The sequence below is a fragment of the Oncorhynchus nerka genome, linkage group LG20, assembly GCF_034236695.1.
Source record: "Oncorhynchus nerka isolate Pitt River linkage group LG20, Oner_Uvic_2.0, whole genome shotgun sequence".
Classification (NCBI taxonomy): domain Eukaryota; kingdom Metazoa; phylum Chordata; class Actinopteri; order Salmoniformes; family Salmonidae; genus Oncorhynchus; species Oncorhynchus nerka.
The window spans coordinates 86,221,208-86,243,669 of NC_088415.1; the positions used below are offsets into that span (position 1 = coordinate 86,221,208).

The 22,462-nt window shown below is 45.8% G+C and overlaps 1 pseudogene; it reads right to left on the reverse strand.

The window, feature by feature from the left end:
- The window catches only part of LOC115123354 (low-density lipoprotein receptor-related protein 8-like), a 164,942-nt pseudogene extending 143,567 nt beyond the window's left edge, over positions 1–21,375 (reverse strand).
- Positions 21,376–22,462: the final 1,087 nt, after the last annotated feature.

Sequence of the window (22,462 nt, forward strand, 5' to 3'; positions counted from 1 at the left end):
TGCGGGTTGCAATGTTTTATTTGTAGGCTTTATAGGCTATTTGTACAGACTTTGCAATGGCAATAGAAGTAACTTTTTAGGTTTGTATCATTTTCATTCAGATTTGGATACAATTTCTATTAACCACATGACAATGATGTTGAAATACGAAGACGTTATTATAAATTAAATGAAACTGTTCCACGAAAATGTGCATATGAAAACCATAACTGGCACACAGATCGGTAGAAATGGTAAGATAAATTGGCATTCCACATCAGAAAGGTTACCAACTCGTCGTGTAGCCTATCACCGGCAACTTCAGGAGAGTAACGCCATAATCTGCGAAAGCCAATAGGAGCGGGAGGAGGATGGTCGGGACAGGTTAAGTTTTTTTTCTCCTTCTGTTTCTTGATCTCTGGCTCCCTCGAGTCATTTGTGTCATATTTCATCTAACAGTGTGCTTAAAGCATCAGACAAGCTCAATGCATATATATATTTGATTTTATTAAAACACATAGGGTGTGTCTATGTAATAAAATAAACATTTAAACATTTTGGCCAATCAATTGTCAAAAGAACAGACGACTTGTATTCGACCAAGATTTTTAGTCAGTCAGGGACAGCCTTAGATTGGATCACTTTCAACCAATCAGAAGACAGACTACTCCAAAGCGCAGAGATTGCCCACATGGGATTTTGATGCTAAACCCATCATTTGTTTCTGAGAGGACACTGATTGGATAGTTTTTTCCCTCCCCATGTAGCTTCAATTGGCTCCAGTTCACATTTTAGAGAGGTTGTCATAAAATAGGCCTACATCCAGCTTTGTGGTGTGTACTAAGGTGTGTGTACTGAGGGTGTGTGTACCGAAGTGTGTGTACCGAGGTGTGTGTAGCGAGGTGTGTGTAGCGAGGTGTGTGTAGCGAGTCTCGGATATAAAATCCTGTTTAGTTTTTTCCCCAAGAGAGATCTGTTCTGGGATTCTCTGGGATTCTCTGCCTCTAACCCTATTACAGGGCCTGAGTCACTGGCTTACTGGTGCTCTTTCATGCCGTCCCTAGGAGGGGTGCGTCACTTGAGTGGGTTGAGTCACTGATGTGATCTTCCTGTCTGGGTTGGCGCCCCCCCTTGGGTTGTGCCGTGGCGGAGATCTTTGTGGGCTATACTCAGCCTTGTCTCAGGATGGTAAGTTGGTGGTTGAAGATATCCATCTCGTGGTGTGGGGGCTGTGCTTTGGCAAAGTGGGTGGGGTTATATCCTGTTTGGCCCTGTCCGGGGGTAACATCGGATGGGGCCACAGTGTCTCCTGACCCCTATTTATGCTGCAGTAGATTTTGTCGGGGGACTAGGGTCAGTTTGTTAAATCTGGAGTAGTTCTCCTGTCTTATCCGGTGTCCTGTGTGAATTTAAGTATGCTCTCTCTAATTCTCTCTTTCTTTCTCTCTCTCGGAGGACCTGAGCCCTAGGACCATGCCTCAGGACTACCTGGCATGAGGACTCCTTGCTGTCCCCAGTCCACCTGGCCGTGCCTCTGCTCCAGTTTCAACTGTTCTGCCTGAGGCTATGGAATCCTGACCTGTTCACCGGACGTGCTACCTGTCCCAGACATGCTGTTTTCAACTCTCTAGAGACAGCAGGAGTGGTAGAGATATTCTTGGTCATCGGCTATGAAAAGCCAGCTGACATTTACTCCTGAGGTGCTGACTTGCTGCACCCTCGGCAACTACTGTGATTATTATTATTATTATTTGACCATGCTGGTCATTTATGAACATCTTGGCCATGTTCTGTTATAATCTCCACCCGGCACAGCCAGAAGAGGACTGGCCACCCCTCTTAGCCTGGTTCCTCTCTAAGTTTCTTCCTAGGTTTTGGCCTTTCTAGGGAGTTTTTCCTAGCCACCGTGCTTCTACACCTGCATTGCTTGCTGTTTGGGGTTTTAGGCTGGGTTTCTGTACAGCACTTTGAGATATCAGCTATATAAATAAATTTGATTTGTTCACGATGGCAGCCATCTGCAACCTACATCTTCAATACAGCATAACCTTAACTGAACCTGTGCTTCCTTTGGAACGTGCCAATCTTGTCCATTCAACCACATCTGCATCCACGTCAAAAACACAGTTAACATTCCTTCTAAAATCAATGACACTGCAGCAGTCCTGTGCTCTGCTGCCCACCCCCACCCAGATGTAGTTCTCATCTCCCCTCTTGGCTCCTTTCTCCTCTGTCCATCTCCTCCTCCTCTGTTTCCTCCACCACCTCTTCCACCTCCTTGTCTTTTCTTCTTCCATCTTTCTGTTGTGATCAGCATCAGATTGAAGGCGGGGCCCGAACATGTCCGAACCTATTCTGTAGGAAGGGTACTGGAGGTGCAGGCAGCGAACAAGAGAACGAGCCCACACCTTGTGTGTGTGTGTGTGGGTGTGTGTGTGTTTCCGTTTGGGTGCCTGCCTGCCAGTGTACAGTGGCTCTGGGTTTGTCTCAGCTGAGCCTTGATCAAAAACCCCCCTAAAGGCATTGGGGGTCAGATACAACACATCAGGAGAGAGACCTAAGATCTGACACTCCTCTGTCTAATGTTATTAGACTACTTCCACGAACACGGTTACTAAAGCTACTACTACTGACACTTACACTAAAACTCTATGTTACTACGACGACGTCCACCACCACCACTACTATACTGCTGCTAGCCTGTTGCTAGGCTACTACGACGACCACCACCACTACTACTATACTGCTGCTAGCCTGTTGCTAGGCTACTATGATGACGACTACTACCACCACCACCAGTACTATACTGCTGCTAGCCTGGTGCTAGGCTACTACGACAACCACCACCACTACTACTATACTGCTGCTAGCCTGTTGCTAGGCTACTACGACAACCACCACCACTACTACTATACTGCTGCTAGCCTGTTGCTAGGCTACTACGACAACGACGACCACCCCCACCACTATACTGCTGCTAGCCTGGTGCTAGGCTACTACGACGACGACCACCACTACTACTATACTGCTGCTAGCCTGTTGCTAGGCTACTACGACGACGACCACCACTACTACTATACTGCTGCTAGCCTGTTGCTAGGCTACTACGACGACGACCACCACCACTATACTGCTGCTAGCCTGTTGCTAGGCTACTACGACAACCACCACCACTACTACTATACTGCTGCTAGCCTGTTGCTAGGCTACTACGACAACGACGACCACCACCACCACTATACTGCTGCTAGCCTGGTGCTAGGCTACTACGACGACGACCACCACTACTACTATACTGCTGCTAGCCTGTTGCTAGGCTACTACGACGACGACCACCACTACTACTATACTGCTGCTAGCCTGTTGCTAGGCTACTACGACGACGACCACCACCACTATACTGCTGCTAGCCTGTTTCTAGGCTACTACGACTACTACTAATACTACCACCACTACTATACTGCTGCTAGCCTGTTGCTAAGCTACTACGACGACGACTACCACCACCACCACTATACTGCTGCTAGCCTGATGCTAGGCTACTACGACGACCACCACTACTACTATACTGCTGCTAGCCTGTTGCTAGGCTACTACGACGACGACCACCACCACTATACTGCTGCTAGCTAGTTGCTAGGCTACTACGACGACGACCCCCACCACTATACTGCTGCTAGCTAGTTGCTAGGCTACTACGACGACGACTACCACCACCACCACTACTATATACTGCTGCTAGCCTGTTTCTAGGCTACTACGACTACTACTAATACTACCACCACTACTATACTGCTGCTAGCCTGTTGCTAGGCTACTACGACGACGACTACCACCACCACCACTATACTGCTGCTAGCCTGGTGCTAGGCTACAACGACGACCACCACCACCACCACTACTATACTGCTGCTAGCCTGTTTCTAGGCTACTACGACTACTACTAATACTACCACCACTACTATACTGCTGCTAGCCTGTTTCTTGGCTACTACGACGTCGACTACTACTACCACCACCACTACTACTATACTGCTGCTAGCCTGTTGCTAGGCTACTACGACGACATCCACCACCACCACTACTATACTGCTGCTAGCCTGTTGCTAGGCTACTACGACGACGACCACCACCACCACTACTATTCTGCTGCTAGCCTGTTGCTAGGCTATTATGACAACCAGCACCACTACTACTATACTGCTGCTAGCCTGTTGCTAGGCTACTACGACACCACCACCACCACTATACTGCTGCTAGCTAGTTGCTAGGCTACTACGACGACGACTACCACCACCACCACTATACTGCTACTAGCTAGTTGCTAGGCTACTACGACAACGACTACCACCACCACCACTATACTGCTGCTAGCCTGGTGCTAGGCTACTACGACGACGACCACCACTACTACTATACTGCTGCTAGCCTGTTGCTAGGCTACTACGACGACGACCACCACTATACTGCTACTAGCTAGTTGCTAGGCTACTACTACTACCACCACCACTACTATACTGCTGCTAGTTGTTAAGTTACTACTACGACGACTACTACTAATACTACCACCACCACCACTACTATACTGCTGCTAGCCTGTTGCTAGGCTACTATGACGACGATTACCACCACCACCACCACTACTACTATACTGCTGCTAGCCTGTTTCTAGGCTACTACGACGTCGACTACTACTAACACCACCACCACTACTACTATACTGCTGCTAGCCTGTTGCTAGGCTACTACGACGACCACCACCACCACCACTATACTGCTGCTAGCTAGTTGCTAGGCTACTACGACGACGACTACCACCACCACCACCACTACTATACTGCTTCTAGCTAGTTGCTAGGCTACTAAGATGACGACGACGTCGACTACTACTAACACCACCACCACTACTACTATACTGCTGCTAGCTAGTTGTTAGGTTACTAGTACGACGACTACTACTACCACCACCACTACTATACTGCTACTAGCTAGTTGTTAGGTTACTAGTACGACGACTACTACTACCACCACCACCACTACTATACTGCTGCTAGCTAGTTGTTAGGTTACTACTACTACTACTACTACTACTACTACTACTACCACCACCACCACCACCACCACCACTACAGCTAAAACTGCTGCTACTACTATTTTTGCTTCAATAGCCACTAGAAAATAGGCTATTAACTCCCCAAACTACTGTAATAAGGGGTGTTATGAAACATTTTGTCAGAACTAACTCTGAAGAAAAGGCCTGTTAATCACTACTTAGCCATGGACATTATCTCCATCTTGACAGTGCAGCCCGTGAGAATACCATTATGCAATTAATATAGTCACAGCTAGCCAACGTTGGGGCCCCTTATCGCTTTTCCTCTGTCGAGGCCCCCCGTCGCCCTTTTGAGGAATGCATTAGCTTTAGCGTTTAAGTCCGGGGACAGGCAAGGCGAGACGCCTCTGTGCCGTGGTTTGTTATGGGGCGAGTAGACGTGTGGGCGAACGGTGTGATTTCAGGCCCCGACTGATTTCCATCCCAGCAGAGCGATTGAGCTGAGTAACAGATCCATACAGCCTTTAAGCATTCTAATCCAGCCCTCTGTGGGAGTCGGTGCCACTTAGCTAGCGTTCCAAATGGCACACTAGTCCCTACATAGTGCACTGCTTTTGACCAAGGCCAATAGGGCTCTGTAGGGAATAGGTTGCCATTTAGAAATGTTATTACTAGAATGGGAAAAGTCCTTCAGACCATGGCACTTTGGAGTGTGGAGCTCAGGTCATCTTTCATTCACCCACGTGAGTATATGCTCCTAAAAAAAACAATGAGGTGATGGGAGAGGCGGGATTTGCAGCGTCACAAATAGAACCAAGCTCTATTTTAGCACCTGGCCACGCAGACGCTCGTTGACGCGTGCTAGCAGTGTGGGTGAAATGACTGAATAACATGCATGTGTAAATGTATTTTGCTCATATGACGCGAGCTGTGTGGTCAGATGAATGAAGTCTTACACCAACGCAGGGAGGCTTTCGTAGCGATAAGGGAGTGCTTCTGATTCCAAAAGCAGTTATATTTGTAGAAGACAGTAAAAAAAAAAAAACGAAATCAACCAATCGCAAAACAAAGACAGAACAGTGCAGCCAGTCAGAACATCCATCCCTGAGGTTGTTGCTGTGGATTAACAAGAATGTCAGTTGAGTCAAAAGAAACGGTCATTTCCTCCGCAGTGGAGCATCAACGTGAGTCACTAGCAGTGAGCTCTGAGTGAGGAATGGCAAGCAGAGTATTTGGTATGTGTGCAAACATCCCCCGTGTGTGTAGGCCCAATCTGACATCCATTCTGGCTGACAGGAGCAGCCTGCCTGTATCCCTGTGGTTTAGACTCGGGAGTCCAACAGGCAGTCGCTCTCTACAGGGACTCACCCAGGTCCGTCTGTATTATCGATCCCAGTCTCTAGCCTTAAACTTACTGGTCACCCAGCAGACTTCTTCACCCAGTTATTGTTGGAAAAACCTTGAGATATCACATACAACATTGGAAAAACTATAGAAATAAAAAAGGACTGTCTACAGTATCTCTATGGGGAAAACGAACCGGATTTTGATTTGTTAAACATTATAGGCTACAGCACTGTACGCTATAGTCTAGAGGCACACAACAGTTGGGAAAACATCTCTTATCTCTTAGCTGTAGACCAGAGTGTAATGGAGTTGACTTGTCTACTGGGCCTTTTCCCCAGACTCTGTTCCCAAATATTTTATATAGTCGTGTCCCGTGTGGCTCAGTTGGTACAGCATTAGACTTGCAATGCCAGAGTTGTGGGTTTGATTCCCACAGTGGACCCACCATTGTAAGTCGCTCTGGATAAGAACGTATGCTAAATGACTTAAATGTAAAACTGTTCTCTCTCTCTCTCTGTCTGTCTCTCTCTCTCTCGACTTGTCGTTTGGTAAACGTGTCTACTTTCTAGCTGTGCCTCCGAGGGGGATAAATGCCAGCAACACTTATGGGAATAGGAATCACCAAGGTACATCTGCTACTATTTCCCCATTGACTGGATAGTGGAATAATATAATTTCCACAACCTTCTGTCAACGCCGAGCTGACGTGACACGTAAACCTTGTGTCAATGTTTTGACAAATGGTTTCGCGCTGCAATAGGAACACAATAAAACAAGGCATTAGGAGGGCATTACCAACTCGTAGAAAATGAGTTGTGGTCTGATACAAACCGAGAAACATCCTCCGTCAGCTACGGAACCTTCAACGGCGTCACCGCCGATTTTCAGGCGAAAAAGAGCCTAATAGACATCACAATAAAAAAAAAAAGGCAAATGACAAAAAAACTCCCCTTCCTACCAACAATCGCTTGTTTTTAAGTTTGGAGTATTTGTGTACTTTTTTTACTGCATTGTTAGCTAGTAATACAAACAGTTGGCTGCTATAACATCTGCTAAACTGTGTTTGAATAAAGTTGGATTCGATTTTTTAAAAAGTGGATGAACATTGAAAAGGACATCGAGAAAGCCACACTGTGCTAGTGTGTGTGTGTTGTTGTTGTGAGTGATGCCTGCCCCCAACACCCCTATTAATCCCATCTCTCCTCTCTCTGAGCATTCACTAATCTGCCTTCAGTGTCTCACCAAATGACCTGAGTTAAAAACTGGATTTGAGCTGTGGACTCCTTAACTAATGATCCCATTAGGGGACTGACTGACTCTTAGTGGGAGGACACAGTGGACTCCTTAATGATCCCATTAGGGGACTGACTGACTCTTAGTGGGAGGACACAGTGGACTCCTTAATGATCCCATTAGGGGACTGACTGACTCTTAGTGAGAGGACACAGTGGACTCCTTAATGATCCCGTTAGGGGACTGACTGACTCTTAGTGGGAGGACACAGTGGACTCCTTAATGATCCCGTTAGGGGACTGACTGACTCTTAGTGGGAGGACACAGTGGACTCCTTAATGATCCCGTTAGGGGACTGACTGACTCTTAGTGGGAGGACACAGTGGACTCCTTAATGATCCCGTTGGGGACTGACTGACTCTTAGTGGGAGGACACAGTGGACTCCTTAATGATCCCATTAGGGGACTGACTGACTCTTAGTGGGAGGACACAGTGGACTCCTTAATGATCCCGTTAGGGGACTGACTGACTCTTAGTGGGAGGACACAGTGGACTCCTTAATGATCCCGTTAGGGGACTGACTGACTCTTAGTGGGAGGACACAGTGGACTCCTTAATGATCCCGTTAGGGGACTGACTGACTCTTAGTGGGAGGACACAGTGGACTCCTTAATGATCCCGTTAGGGGACTGACTGACTCTTAGTGGGAGGACACAGTGGACTCCTTAATGATCCCGATCTGACCTTAGTGGGAGGACACAGTGGACTCCTTAATGATCCCATTAGGGGACTGACTGACTCTTAGTGGGAGGACACAGTGGACTCCTTAATGATCCCGTTGACTCTCTCGGACTGGAAGGACAGACAGACACAGTGCTGTGTGTAGGCCAGGAGTGAAAACACATACACACTCATGTATGCACGCACAAACACACACATACACGAGAATGTAGCTTACAAACTAGGGTTGGGCGATGTCAACCGTTGTCGTATTGTCGTAAACTGTCTCTAACCAGAATAGAAAGAGGATTTCTGATCAATTTGATGTTAGTTTCATAGATAAAAAAAAATGCTTTTCTTTAAAAAACAAGGACATTTCTAAGTGACCCCAAATGTTTGAACGGTAGTGTACATGTGGCCAATAATACTAATTTGGCAAACATCCCTGGTTTATTGTGTGGGTTGGTGGCCTTATGGGTTATCCACCCAATGTATATGGAAGACAGGTACGTTTCTTAAAATTTCCGATACATTTAAACCTTCCTAACAGAAACCGTGAACCACACACACACACACACACACACACACACACACACACACACACACACCATCGTACCACACCAAAGAGAGAAGAATACTCTATAACCACAAGGTTACCTGAAAAAGAACAAAAATGACTCTGCAACTCTGTCACCTGACAAAGATACAACAGGGATTGAACATGTTGTCTGATATGTGTCTGAACAAGTCACTGGGGAGCATAACACAGTTGAATATTAGCGGTATATTGTGGTTTTACTATAGCGCCAGATAATTGGATACGCCACCTGAACCATTGAACCAACCCACATCAACACCTGTCGCCCATCATGACTCTTGAAAGCTTTACATTTTTGCTTTCAGAAGACAACACTCCCAACGTGGGTTAACCTGAACCACTGAACCGAACACATTCACATCTGTTGTCTGTATCAGGACTCAGGAGAACCAATAGGTAGAGGAGGAAATGCCATTTTGGAAACTTTACATGTTCAGAACCAACGTGGAACCAATCACATCAATGTCTGTTGTAGTCGATCATGACCACAGGAGGTTGGTGGCACCTTAATTGGGGAGGATGGGCTTGTGGTAATGGCTGGAGTGGGAACAAGTGGAATTGTATCAAATACATCAAACAAATGGTTTCCATGTGTTTGATGCCATTCCATTCGATCCGTTCCAGCCATTATTATGAGCCGTCCTCCCCTCAGCAGCCTCCACTGATCATGACAGAACAGAAGGCAACACAGTGCTGCAGTGCAATCGTGGATAAATAAATACATTCTTTCTCTTCGTCCCCAGAACACAACGGGGAGCGACCAGCTGCACTGGGACAGGGCAACACTGCTGCGCCAAAGTCATGACTAACCTCTGTGACGCCAATCAAACTGGTTCCCCCACCCAAAATAACATCCTGATATATAAGCGGACTGTGTTGGGGATTGGAGGAAGTGTTTTGACACAGAAGAAGACGACACCACATCCAATCAGAGATTTGGTCCCAAGTGGCACCCTAGTAGTGCACCCTATGTAGGATATAAAGTGTAATTTGGGATGAACACTTCTTCTGAAGGAATAAACTAAATAAAATAAAAATATATTTAACCTTTATTTAACTAGGCAAGTCAGTTAAAAACATATTTTTATTTACAATGATGGCCTACTCCGGCTAAACCCTCCCCCTAACAATGCTGGGCCTATTGTGGGGGGGTGTGGGGGGGGGGGAATTGGAAAGAGAGAAAGAGTGTTTTAAGCCCATGTCTGGATTCATTTTTAGCTACAATATAGAAATAGAGAAAATAGACTAGAATGTACTGTTGGGTTCACTGTCACTGAGGGAGAGAGGGTAATGTATAATGTTTACATTATGTTAGGATATGTTATTGTTAGTCATCAGGGATCCTATGGGAGGAGAAGAGACACAGTCTGGTACCAGTCACCATGACAGCCGTGAGTTGGGGAAGGAGCGAGCACTTTGGTGTAGAGGTCAGGTCAGATGAAGTGAGTAAGAACAGATATCACTAAGGTTCTGTCTATACACAGAGATGTATTGGCTGTTCAGATGTGTAGGAGGAGACTCGGCCTAGGAGAAAGTGTTAAATATCAGTGCTTGTGTGAAATGTCTTTGTCTAATGTATTGACCCTCTGGGAAGAATAGACTTGGTTTAAGCTTTCATAGTGTCCTTGAGTTTTTACTCTGAAAATTAGAACCTAACAGAACATTAGACAAACTGTTGTTCTTGTCCATCCTTCATTCGCACTTGTATTTTCTTATTTATGCTAGCACTGACTGTAATAATTGTGCTGTGGTTGATTTATCTAGCATAGATGAATGTACTGAGTTGTAAGTCACTCTGGATAAGACCGTCTGCTAAAGAACTAAAATGTACAATGTCTGTTCAGAGACAAACAACAGAACTCTTTGAACCTGACATGGACAGACGTTCTCTCCTGGTATAGCTATCAAAACACATCTTTATTTTAAATGAGTAGACTGTTGTTGAAGGAGTATTAATAATGGATTTAATTTAGCAGACGCTTTTAACCAAAGCCACTTAGAGAGAGCCATGCATGCATTCATTTTTACGTAGGGGTGGTCCCGGGAATCGAACCCACTACACTGAAGCTGCAAGAATAGGCCTAGATCTATAAAATAAGATATCTGAATGACAACCAAATAAAAGGAGGAACGGACAGTGAGATTTTAAAGGGAACTCTCCAAAAGATGAAATGGGAGAGATACACTCCGCATACCTAATGGCACCCTATTCCCTTTATAGTGGGCCTTGGGCAAACGCCATACACTATATAAAGGGAACAGGGTATCATTTGGGATACAGAGGGTATCATTTGTGAGATATTGCTATTAGAGGATATTAGAGGATTATGCCAAAGCACCATGTCAGGGTTGGTACCAATCTGACTCCGGAACACTAGGGAGGATTCCTGTGTAGGATCCACAGTGTGGTCAACTTGTAGACAAGAGAAGAAGAGTGTCTCTGCATTCTAAAATGGAATAACTAAGCTACGTAACAACAAGGAGAGTGTCACAATGGTGTTATGGTATTCTGTGTTGCATAGGAACTCAATTGATTAATGTTTTCATATTTAATACAATACATAATTCATAAGCATAACAAGAAGCTGAGTGTAAAATATGCCACTAATATGCCACTGTGTGTGTGTGTGTACATATGCCTGAATGTGTTAGATTATGCATGCGTGTCTGTGTGCTAGCGTCTTCGTCCGTGTGTGAAGGTGTGTGGTCAATGGGGACTACAGGGCTGGGATGGTTGGAGGGATGGGCTGGAGAGACAGGTGGGTGCTTAGGGAGGGCAGAGGGGAGGGGGATGGAGACCTACTGTAGAACAGCCACAGACTAGCATCAGTACCCCACATCAGTACCAGCATCAGTACCCAGCATCAGTACCCCACATCAGTACCAGCATCAGTACCAGCATCAGTACCCAGCATCAGTACCCAGCATCAGTACCCCGCATCAGTACCCCGCATCAGTACCAGCATCAGTACCCCGCATCAGTACCAGCATCAGTACCCAGTAGAGGTCAACCGATTATGATTTTTCAATTTGTAATAATGACAATTACAACAATACTGAATGAACACTTATTTTAACTTAATATAATACATCAATAAAAATCCATTTAGCCTCAAGTAAATAATGAAACATGTTCAATTTGGTTTAAATGATGCAAAAATAAAGTGTTGGAGAAGTAAAAGTGCAATATGTGCCATGTAAAAAAGCTAACGTTTGAGTTCCTTGCTCAGAACATGAGAACATATGAAAGTTGGTGGTTCCTTCAAAACATTAGACTTCAATATTCCCAGGTAAGAGGTTTTAGGCTGTAGTTAATATAGTATTTATAGGACTATTTATATCTATACCATTTGTATTTCATATACCTTTGACTATTGGATGTTCTCATAGGCACTTTAGTATTGCCAGTGTAACAGTATAGCTTCCGTCCCTCTCCTCGCCCCTACCTGGGCTCGAACCAGGAACACATCGACAACAGCCATCCTCGAAGCATCGTTACCCATGCAGAGCAAGGGGAATAACTACTCCAAGTCTCAGAGCGAGTGACGTTTCAAACGCTATTAGCGTGCACCCCGCTAACTAGCTAGCCATTTCACATCGGTTACACCAGCCATTAGGCTGATATGCTTGCAGTCATCAACAGCGCTGTGCTTGTGAAGAGCTGCTGGAAAAACGCACGAAAGTGCTGTTTGAATGAATGCTTACGAGCCTGCTGGTGCCTACCATCGCTCAGTCAGACTGCTCTATCAAATCATAGACTTAATTATAACATAATAACACACAGAAATAGGAGCCTTTGGTCATTAATATGGTTGAATCCGGAAACTATCATTTCGAAAACAAAACGTTTATTATTTCAGTGAAATACAGAACCGTTCTGTATTTTATCTAACGGGTGGCATCCCTAAGTCTTCAATGTTATGTCATAATTACATAACATTCTGGCAAATTAGTTCGCAACGAGCCAGGCAGCCCAAACTGTTGCATATACCCTGACTCTGTATGCAATGAACGCAAGAGAAGTGACACAATTTCACCTGGTTAATATTGCCTGCTAACCTGGATTTCTTTTAGCTAAATATGCAGGTTTAAAAATATATACTTCTGTGTATTCATTTTAAGAAAGGCATTGGTGTATATGGTTAGGTACAGTCGTCCAACGATTGTGCTTTTTTCACAAATGCGCTTTTGTTAAATCATCCCCCAGCGTTGCATCGAATATATGCAACGCAGGACACGCTAGATAAACTAGTAATATCATCAACCATGTGTAGTGATAACTAGTGATTATGATTGATTGATTGTTTTATATAAGATAAGTTTAATGCTAGCTAGCAACTTGCCTTTGCATCTACTGCATTTGCGTAACAGGCAGGCTCCCCGTGGAGTGCAATGAGAGGCAGGTGGTTATTGCGTTGGACTAGTTAACTGTAAGGTTGCAAGATTGGATCCCCCGAGCTGACAAGGTGAAAATCTGTCGTTCTGCCCCTGAACAAGGCAGTTAACCCACCGTTCCTAGGCCATAATTGGAACTAAGAATATGTTCTTAACTGACTTGCCTAGTTAAATAAAGGTATAAAAATATATATATATATTTTTTTATCCGCAAAATTGGCACCCAAAAAATAACCCAAAATAATAATTTCCGATTGTTATGAAAACTTGAAATCAGCCCTAATTAATCGGCCATTCCGATTAATCGGTCGACCTCTAGTACCCAGCATCAGTACCCAGCATCAGCACCCAGCATCAGTACCCCGTATCAGCACCCCGCATCAGTACCCAGCATCATCTCCCAGCATCAGTACCCCGCATCAGCACCCCGCATCAGCACCCAGCATCAGCACCCAGCATCAGCACCCAGCATCAGTACCCCGCATCAGTACCCCGCATCAGCACCCCGCATCAGTACCCAGCATCAGAACCCAGCATCAGTACCCCGCATCAGAACCCAGCATCAGCACCCAGCATCATCACCCAGCATCAGAACCCAGCATCAGAACCCAGCATCATCACCCAGCATCAGCACCCCTATCAACTGGTTGTGTTGGTTTTTTATTTAACAAGGCAAGTCAGTTAAGAACTAATTCTTCTTTACAAAGACGGCCTACCAAAAGGCAAAGGCCTCCTGCAGGGACGGGTGCTGGGATTAAAATAAAAAATATATATAAATATAGGAGAAAACACACAACACTACACTACATAAAGAGAGACCTAAGATAACAACATAGCATGGCAGAAACACATGACAACACAGCATGATAGCAAATTAGCAACATAACATGACAACAACACAACATGGTAGCAGCACAAAACATAGTACAAACATTATTGGGCACAGAAAACAGCACAAAGGGCAAGAAGGTAGAGACAACAATACATCAAGTGAAGCAGCCACAACTGTCAGTAAGAGTGTTCATGATTGAGTCTTTGAATGAAGAGATTGAGATAAAACTGTCCAGTTTGAGTGTTTGTTGCAGCTCGTTCCAGTCGCTAGCTGCAGTGACCTGAAAAGAGGAGCGACCCAGGGATGTGTGTGCTTTGGGGACCTTTAACAGAATGTGACTGGCAGAACGGGTGTTGTATGTGGAGATGTACTGAGGGAGATGCACTGTGTGACAGTGGTTTAAGATGAGCGGTCTAACTACACAAGAGAATGGCCATATTATTCAGACAATCATTGCCATATTCAAGCAAGAGGAACGCAAAAGATTCCTTCAAAGGCTTCATACCGTTTGACTCAATCTACAAACACACACACTTTACGCAGTATAAATGCACCTGTCAACACACACACACACACACACACAACATAAATATATATATATTTTTCGACCATTGTGAAGTGTGTACTGACCAGGACAGTAATTGTTCAGAAACCCAATACAGTAATTGTTTAACTAGAGAAACAACAGTAACAATCTCTTCAGACCCGTCAGACCAAATCACTGGGTGGCTTTCTGAACCATCTAGATCCTCCCAATTCTCTCGTCCTGCACAACATCTGTTGGACACGTTCAAACTCCACTGTCACACAGTACATATCCCTGTGTCTTGTCCTTCTTCATCACACTCCACCGTCACACAGTACATATCCCTGTGTCTTGTCCTTCTCCATCACACTCCACCGTCACACAGTACATCTCCCTGTGTCTTGTCCTTCTTCATCACACTCCACCGTCACACAGTACATCTCCCTGTGTCTTGTCCTTCTCCATCACACTCCACCGTCACACAGTACATCTCCCTGTGTCTTGTCCTTCTCCATCACACTCCACCGTCACACAGTACATCTCCCTGTGTCTTGTCCTTCTCCATCACACTCCACCGTCACACAGTACATCTCCCTGTGTCTTGTCCTTCTCCATCACACTCCACCGTCACACAGTACATCTCCCTGTGTCTTGTCCTTCTCCATCACACTCCACCGTCACACAGTACATCTCCTGTGTCTTGTCCTTCTCCATCACACTCCACCGTCACACAGTACATCTCCCTGTGTCTTGTCCTTCTCCATCACACTCCACCGTCACACAGTACATCTCCCTGTGTCTTGTCCTTCTCCATCACACTCCACCGTCACACAGTACATCTCCCTGTGTCTTGTCCTTCTTCATCACACTCCACCGTCACACAGTACATCTCCCTGTGTCTTGTCCTTCTCCATCACACTCCACCGTCACACAGAACATCTCCCTCTGTCTTGTCCTTCTCCATCACACTCCACTGTCACACAGTACATCTCCCTGTGTCTTGTCCTTCTCCATCACACTCCACCGTCACACAGAACATCTCCCTCTGTCTTGTCCTTCATCACATGATACACTAAACTCTGCTTATGTTCAGCCTCAAAAACACTTTCTACATTCTAAACTTTAATATAGAAAAATAAACTGTGCACTATCTAACCAGTATAGTCCTTTGACATCTGTTCTTGCCTTCTCCGTCACACGATTGGAAACTAAGTTAATTATACAATAGCCTGTGGACATTTTCTCATTCCTCTTTAACATACAGTACTACTAGTACAATAACTATCCAACTGATATATTAAAATCTAGCCTATATGAAAATGGGGGAAATTCTCCAATATGGCAAGGGTCTTGGCCCATTGACAGCAGGTCAACTGTGTGAGGAGAGGAGGATGCTGGCTGGAGACAATCTGGTTCAGAATAAGGGTCTTGGCCCATTGACAGCAGGTCAACTGTGTGAGGAGAGGAGGATGCTGGCTGGCGACAATCTGGTTCAGAATAAGGGTCTTGGCCCATTGACAGCAGGTCAACTGTGTGAGGAGAGGAGGATGCTGGCTGGCAACAATCTGGTTCAGAATAAGGGTCTTGGCCCATTGACAGCAGGTCAACTGTGTGAGGAGAGGAGGATGCTGGCTGGCAACAATCTGGTTCAGAATAAGGGTCTTGGCCCATTGACAGCAGGTCAACTGTGTGAGGAGAGGAGGATGCTGGCTGGCGACAATCTGGTTCAGAATAAGGGTCTTGGCCCATTGACAGCAGGTCAACTGTGTGAGGAGAGGAGGATGCTGGCTGGCGACAATCTGGTTCAGAATAAGGGTCTTGGCCCATTGACAGCAGGTCAACTGTGTGAGGAGAGGAGGATGCTGGCTGGCGACAATCTGGTTCAGAATAAGGCAAGGCACCCATAGTGTTGCAACCCTACTCTCATGCTGACAAATAAATAGTTGTTTGATCATGTGCAGAGTGTTCTTGCAGCTGAGGCACCCAGTGGGTTGAATAAACTTGGTTTGAGCTTTTTGTAGTCGTCCGTTTGTTCAGAACCTAATGGCAGGTTGAAATAGTGCAATCATCAAATAGAAGTTGGCTCCTGCTAAAATCATTTTTTTAGCAGCGTAACTGTTTAGCTTGCTGATATTTTTGGCCATTCCAAAAGCATTTCTACAGATGACATTTCCAACATGCAACCCACTTACTGAAAACTTAACATTCGGTTGGACAGCAGGGCTGCTTGGAGTCAATTACCTTTTTATTCAGTCAATCCAGAAAGTAAACAAAAAATCAAATTCTCCACATTTCTTCTCTGTGAGAAAAATATGGTTTACTTCCTGGATTGAAATGTAATTGGACCCACTAACCCTGTTGAACATTAATAACGAGCAAACAGGTCCAGCAGACCAATACCTTACATCTACAACATAACAAATGTCCCAGACAGTATCCTGGGGTGTGGAACAGTGACACATTAATCTTTTAGGGAGTCTGAGATCGATGCTCCAAATGACGTGCTTTCACAGTGAGGCCTGACGACTCATCCTGCTGGTGTCACTGTCAGAGACAAGGGGGTTAGGATGTTAAGGGGGCTAGGATGTCAAGGAGGCTAGGATGCCAAGGGGGCTAGGATGCCAAGGGGGCTAGGATGCCAAGGAGGCTAGGATGTCAAGGGGCTAGGATGTCAAGGGGCTAGGATGCCAAGGGGCTAGGATGCCAAGGGGCTAGGATGCCAAGGAGACTAGGATGCCAAGGAGACTAGGATGCCAAGAGGCTAGGATGCCAAGGATACTAGGATGCCAAGGATACTAGGATGCCAAGGATACTAGGATGCCAAGGATACTAGGATGCCAAGGATACTAGGATGCCAAGGGACTAGGATGTCAAGGGACTAGGATACCAAGGAGACTAGGATGTCAAGGGGCTAGGATGCCAAGGAGACTAGGATGCCAAGGAGACTAGGATGCCAGGGGCCTAGGATGCCAAGGGGCTAGGATACCAAGGGGCTAGGATGCCAAGGGGCTAGGATGCCAAGGGGCTAGGATGCCAAGGGGCTAGGATGTCAAGGAAACTAGGATGCCAAGGAGACTATGATGCCAAGGGGATAGGATACCAAGGGGATAGGATACCAAGGGGATAGGATACCAAGGGGCTAGGATGCCAAGGACACTAGGATGCCAAGGACACTAGGATGTCAAGGGGCTAGGATACCAAGGGGCTAGGATACAAAGGGGCTCAGGCTTTATCGCCATAATACATCTAAATGCTGTACGAAGTCGTTGTGGGTGTGAGAGAGAAAGAGATCTATCTGCATTGTGTCCCGTCACCCACCAACCCCCCTTTACGCTACTGCTACTCTCTGTTCATCATATATGCATAATCACTTTGGCCATATCTACATGTACATACTACCTCGATCAGCCTGACTAACCGGTGTCTGTATGTAGCCTCGCTACTTTTATAGCCTCGCTACTGTTAGTTTTCACTGTCTTTTTACTGTTGTTTTATGTCCTTACTTACCTATTATTCACCTAATACCTTTTTTGCACTGTTAGTTAGAGCCTGTAAGTAAGCATTTCACTGTAAGGTCTACACCTGTTGTATTCGGTGCACGTGACAAATTAACTTTGATTTGATTTGAAAGAGAGAGAGAGAAAGTGTGTGTGTGTGTGTGTGTGTGTGTGTGTGGAGGTGTGTGTGGGGGTGTGTATGTGTTGTGGGGGGGTGTGGGGGTGTGTGTGTGGGGGTGTGTGTGAGTGTATATGTGGGTGTGTGTGGAGGTGTGTGTGTTGTTGTGTGTGTGTGGGGGGGGGTGTGTGTGTTGTTGTGTGTGTGTGGGGGGGTGTATGTGGGGGTGTGGGTGTGGGGGGTGTGGGTGTGTGGGAGGGGTGTGTGTGGGGGGGGGGGTGCACAGAGGGAATTGCAGGAATTCCTCTTGACCCACAAACCCAAAGAGACAAAGGATCAACGGTTTTCACTTCTGGCTCCACTTTACCAACATCTTTGTTTGTGCTGCTCCTGAAAACATAGTACACGGGCTGGGCCTCTCCACTGAAAACATAGGACACGGGCTGGGCCTCTCCACTGAAAACATAGGACACGGGCTGGGCCTCTCCGCTGAAAACATAGGACACGGGCTGGGCCTCTCCACTGAAAACATAGGACACGGACTGGGCCTCTCCACTGAAAACATAGGACACGGGCTGGACATGAGTCTGGCAGCATTCTAGCTACCTATCAAAACTCTATCTATAGGCTTCTATACTGTATACTAGCTGTCAGCCGATTACACTGTGTAGGTGGGAAGAAATGGGAAAGATGTGCTGTCCAATCATCTTTCACGCCTCCACCACAAATTCCACCAGAGGCCTGAGACCCCAAAATAGCCTGGAACTCTCGACAACAGGAGTTACATCACCTGCTACACCATCGGGCCCTAGAGCAGGGATGGCCCGACCCCTGTTAAAAGTTGCCCATCCCTGCCCTAGAGCTTCCCAACTCAGGTGTGAGGTTACACCTGTCAATTCCCCTAACTCTATCCTCTTGGTGCCTATCCTCCTGGTGCCTATCCTCCTGGTGCCCATCCTCCTGGTGCCCATCCTCCTGGTGCCCATCCTCCTGGTGCCCATCCTCCTCGTGCCTATCCTCCTGGTGTCTATCCTCCTGGTGCCTATCCTCCTCGTGCCTATCCTCCTCGTGCCTATCCTCCTGGTGCCTATCCTCCTGGTGCCCATCCTCCTGGTGCCCATCCTCCTGGTGCCCATCCTCCTGGTGCCTATCCTCCTGGTGTCTATCCCCCTGGTGCCCATCCTCCTGGTGCCCATCCTCCTGGTGCCCATCCTCCTGGTGCCTATCCTCCTGGTGTCTATGCTCCTGGTGCCTATCCTCCTGGTGCCTATCCTCCTGGTGCCTATCCTCCTCGTGCCTATCCTCCTCGTGCCTATCCTCCTCGTGCCTATCCTCCTGGTGCCTATCCTCCTGGTGCCTATCCTCCTGGTGCCTATCCTCCTGGTGTCTATCCCCCTGGTTCCTATCCTCTTGGTCTTTCAATCACTAGTGGGAAAGCTTTACTTGCAAGGCAGTAGCCACCCGGTTCAAAATAACTACCAAGAGATTCTGCCAGTCAAATAAAAGTTACTCTCTTTTAACATTATCTGACAAACATTTCTGTGATGCAAAGACAGCAAACCACCATAATCTACCAAATGTTTCTGTGATGCAAAGACAACAAAACACCATAATCTACCAAATGTTTCTGTGATGCAAAGACAACAAACCACCGTAATCTACCAAATATGCCAAAGTGTCACTGTTACACTAGTCATGGTCTGTTTATCCACAGTGTCAGGTGGGTTTGTAGGCTAAAAGCAATTGAAAACGTGAGACAAACTTTAAAAGATAACTTAAAAGACATTTTTGTTTTTCCACTTACCACAGTTTTCCTCGTCGCTGTTGTCTGAGCAGTCGTCATCGTCATCGCACCTCCAGATGGTCGGTATACACCTTCTGTTATTGCACTGAAACTGGCCTTCCTCACACTCTTCTGCCTCTGTTCCTGCAGTGTGTGTGTGTGTGTGTGTGTGTGTGTGTGTGTGTGTGTGTGTTGGGGTGAGCATACATTAATATGCATCCTCAAAAGGCACGCACTCAAACTGTCATTTGCAAATTAATGCCTACTTGATATTCAGCATATTCATTCAGTCAGTAAGTATTGACTTAGGATTCTGTTTACGAGCGTCACTTAGAGGCTGTTTTGTTAAAGGCAACTGGAGACACAATTGTAACGGACCGATTCTGTAGACCTAATTGATCATTATAGGCTACAATTGAATAAACCACATCGTTACAATGAGACAAAGATTAATGTTGCCAGCCTACTGCCCCACATCCCATGTTGCAATTATATGGATGCTGCCTCACATCCAATGAGGAACACATGCCAAGTAGACGAACAAATTGTCCATAAATGTTCTCATTTATTTGACCTCGAAAATACAGTTTAAACGCCCCCAATTTTTGTATTGTGTGCTATTTTCATTGAGCTTTCAGAAACAATGAGGGGTTGTCCCACATTGCTCTAGCGCTATCATCCGGAGGAGACCGCATCTGGATAATAATATATATCATTTTAACCGATTACCATCATTTTAGTGATCAAGGAAAATAGGACCAACCTTTTGAGCAGTGTTTTAGGACAAACAAATGAAAGATCAGTAGTTTCCTTATATCCGTCCACATTTCTGGAGGAGGTGATGGAGCTCATACACAAACAAAGCCTGTCCGAAAATCCGTTCTTCTAGCGATGCGACGGTGTTAGCCTACTTTACCGGCCGAAACCCCCCTTGCCTTGCCTCAGCCTCACTGGCAATTTGAATCGGTGACGACGGCGTGTATGGGCGGGGATTGTGCCAAGAAAATAAAGCAGTCTTTTTAATTAACGCGCCCCATTCTTTACTGCCGATGACGTGAATGTGTGTAGTCTACTGTAGTCTATAATTTTTACAATGTTCTACAGAAATGCCAAAACACTGTCGGGAATTCCCAAAACTAAGAATGAACTTTTGTTCTTCACTCGTGATGGATAGGCAGGAATGCATGAGGATGCATAGACCAACAACGCATATAATAACTTATTACAGTATCCGAGTCTATAGATGAAAACAATATTTAACAAAGGTTTAAAATAACAACTCTACAGTGGACCTTCAGGACAAAGCTCTTACCTGAACAGATTTAATTGTATTCGTTTTATAATGTTCCCCACTAATTAGGGTCCCCTGGAAACAAGGACCAAAACGAAGGTTTGTCCTACCACAATAATGCACAATAAACCATGTTTTATTAATTTAATATCTGATTGAAATGTTTCTGCAAAATAATTGTATGTATCACATATATATTGAAGAGAGAGCGACACACAGACACAGACACAGACACAGACACACACACGCGCACGCGCACACACAGACAGACAGACAGACAGACAGACACACACAGACACACACACACACACGCACACACACACACACACAGAGACAGACAGACAGAGCAAGAGAGAGATACACGATCAATCAATCAAATGTATTTGTAAATTCCTTTTTACAGGGCTGTACAGAAACCCAGCCTAAAACCCCAAACAGTAAGCAATGCAGATGTAGAAGCATGGTGGCTAGGAAAAACTCCCTAGAAAGGCAGGAACCTAGGAAGAAACCTAGAGAGGAAACAGGTTCTCAGTGGTGGCCAGTCCTCTTCTGGCTGTGCCGGGTGGAGATTATAACAGTACATGGCAAAGAAGTTCAAACCTTCATAGATGACCAGCAGGGTCAAGTAATAATAATCACAGTGGTTTTGAGGGTGCAACAGGTCAGCACCTCAGGAGTTAATGTCAGTTGGCTTATCATAGCCAATCATTCAGAGTTATAGACAGCAGGTGCGGTAGAGAGAGAGAGAGTCGAAAACAGCAGGACAAGGTACAACGTCAGGTGAACAGGTCATGGTTCCATAGCCGCAGGCAGAACAGTTGAAACTGTAGCAGCAGCATGGCCAGGTGGACTAGGGACAGCAAGGAGTCATCATGTCAGGTAGTCCTGGGGATGGTCCTAGGGCTCAGGTCCCCCGACAGAAGAGAGAGAGAGAGAGAGAGAGAGAGAGAGAGAGAGAGAGAGAGAGAGAGAGAGAGAGAGAGAGAGAGAAAGAGAGAGAGAATTAGAGGGAGCATACTTAAAATTCACACAGGACACCAGATAAGACAGGAGAAATACTCCAGATATAACAGACTGATCCTTGCCCCC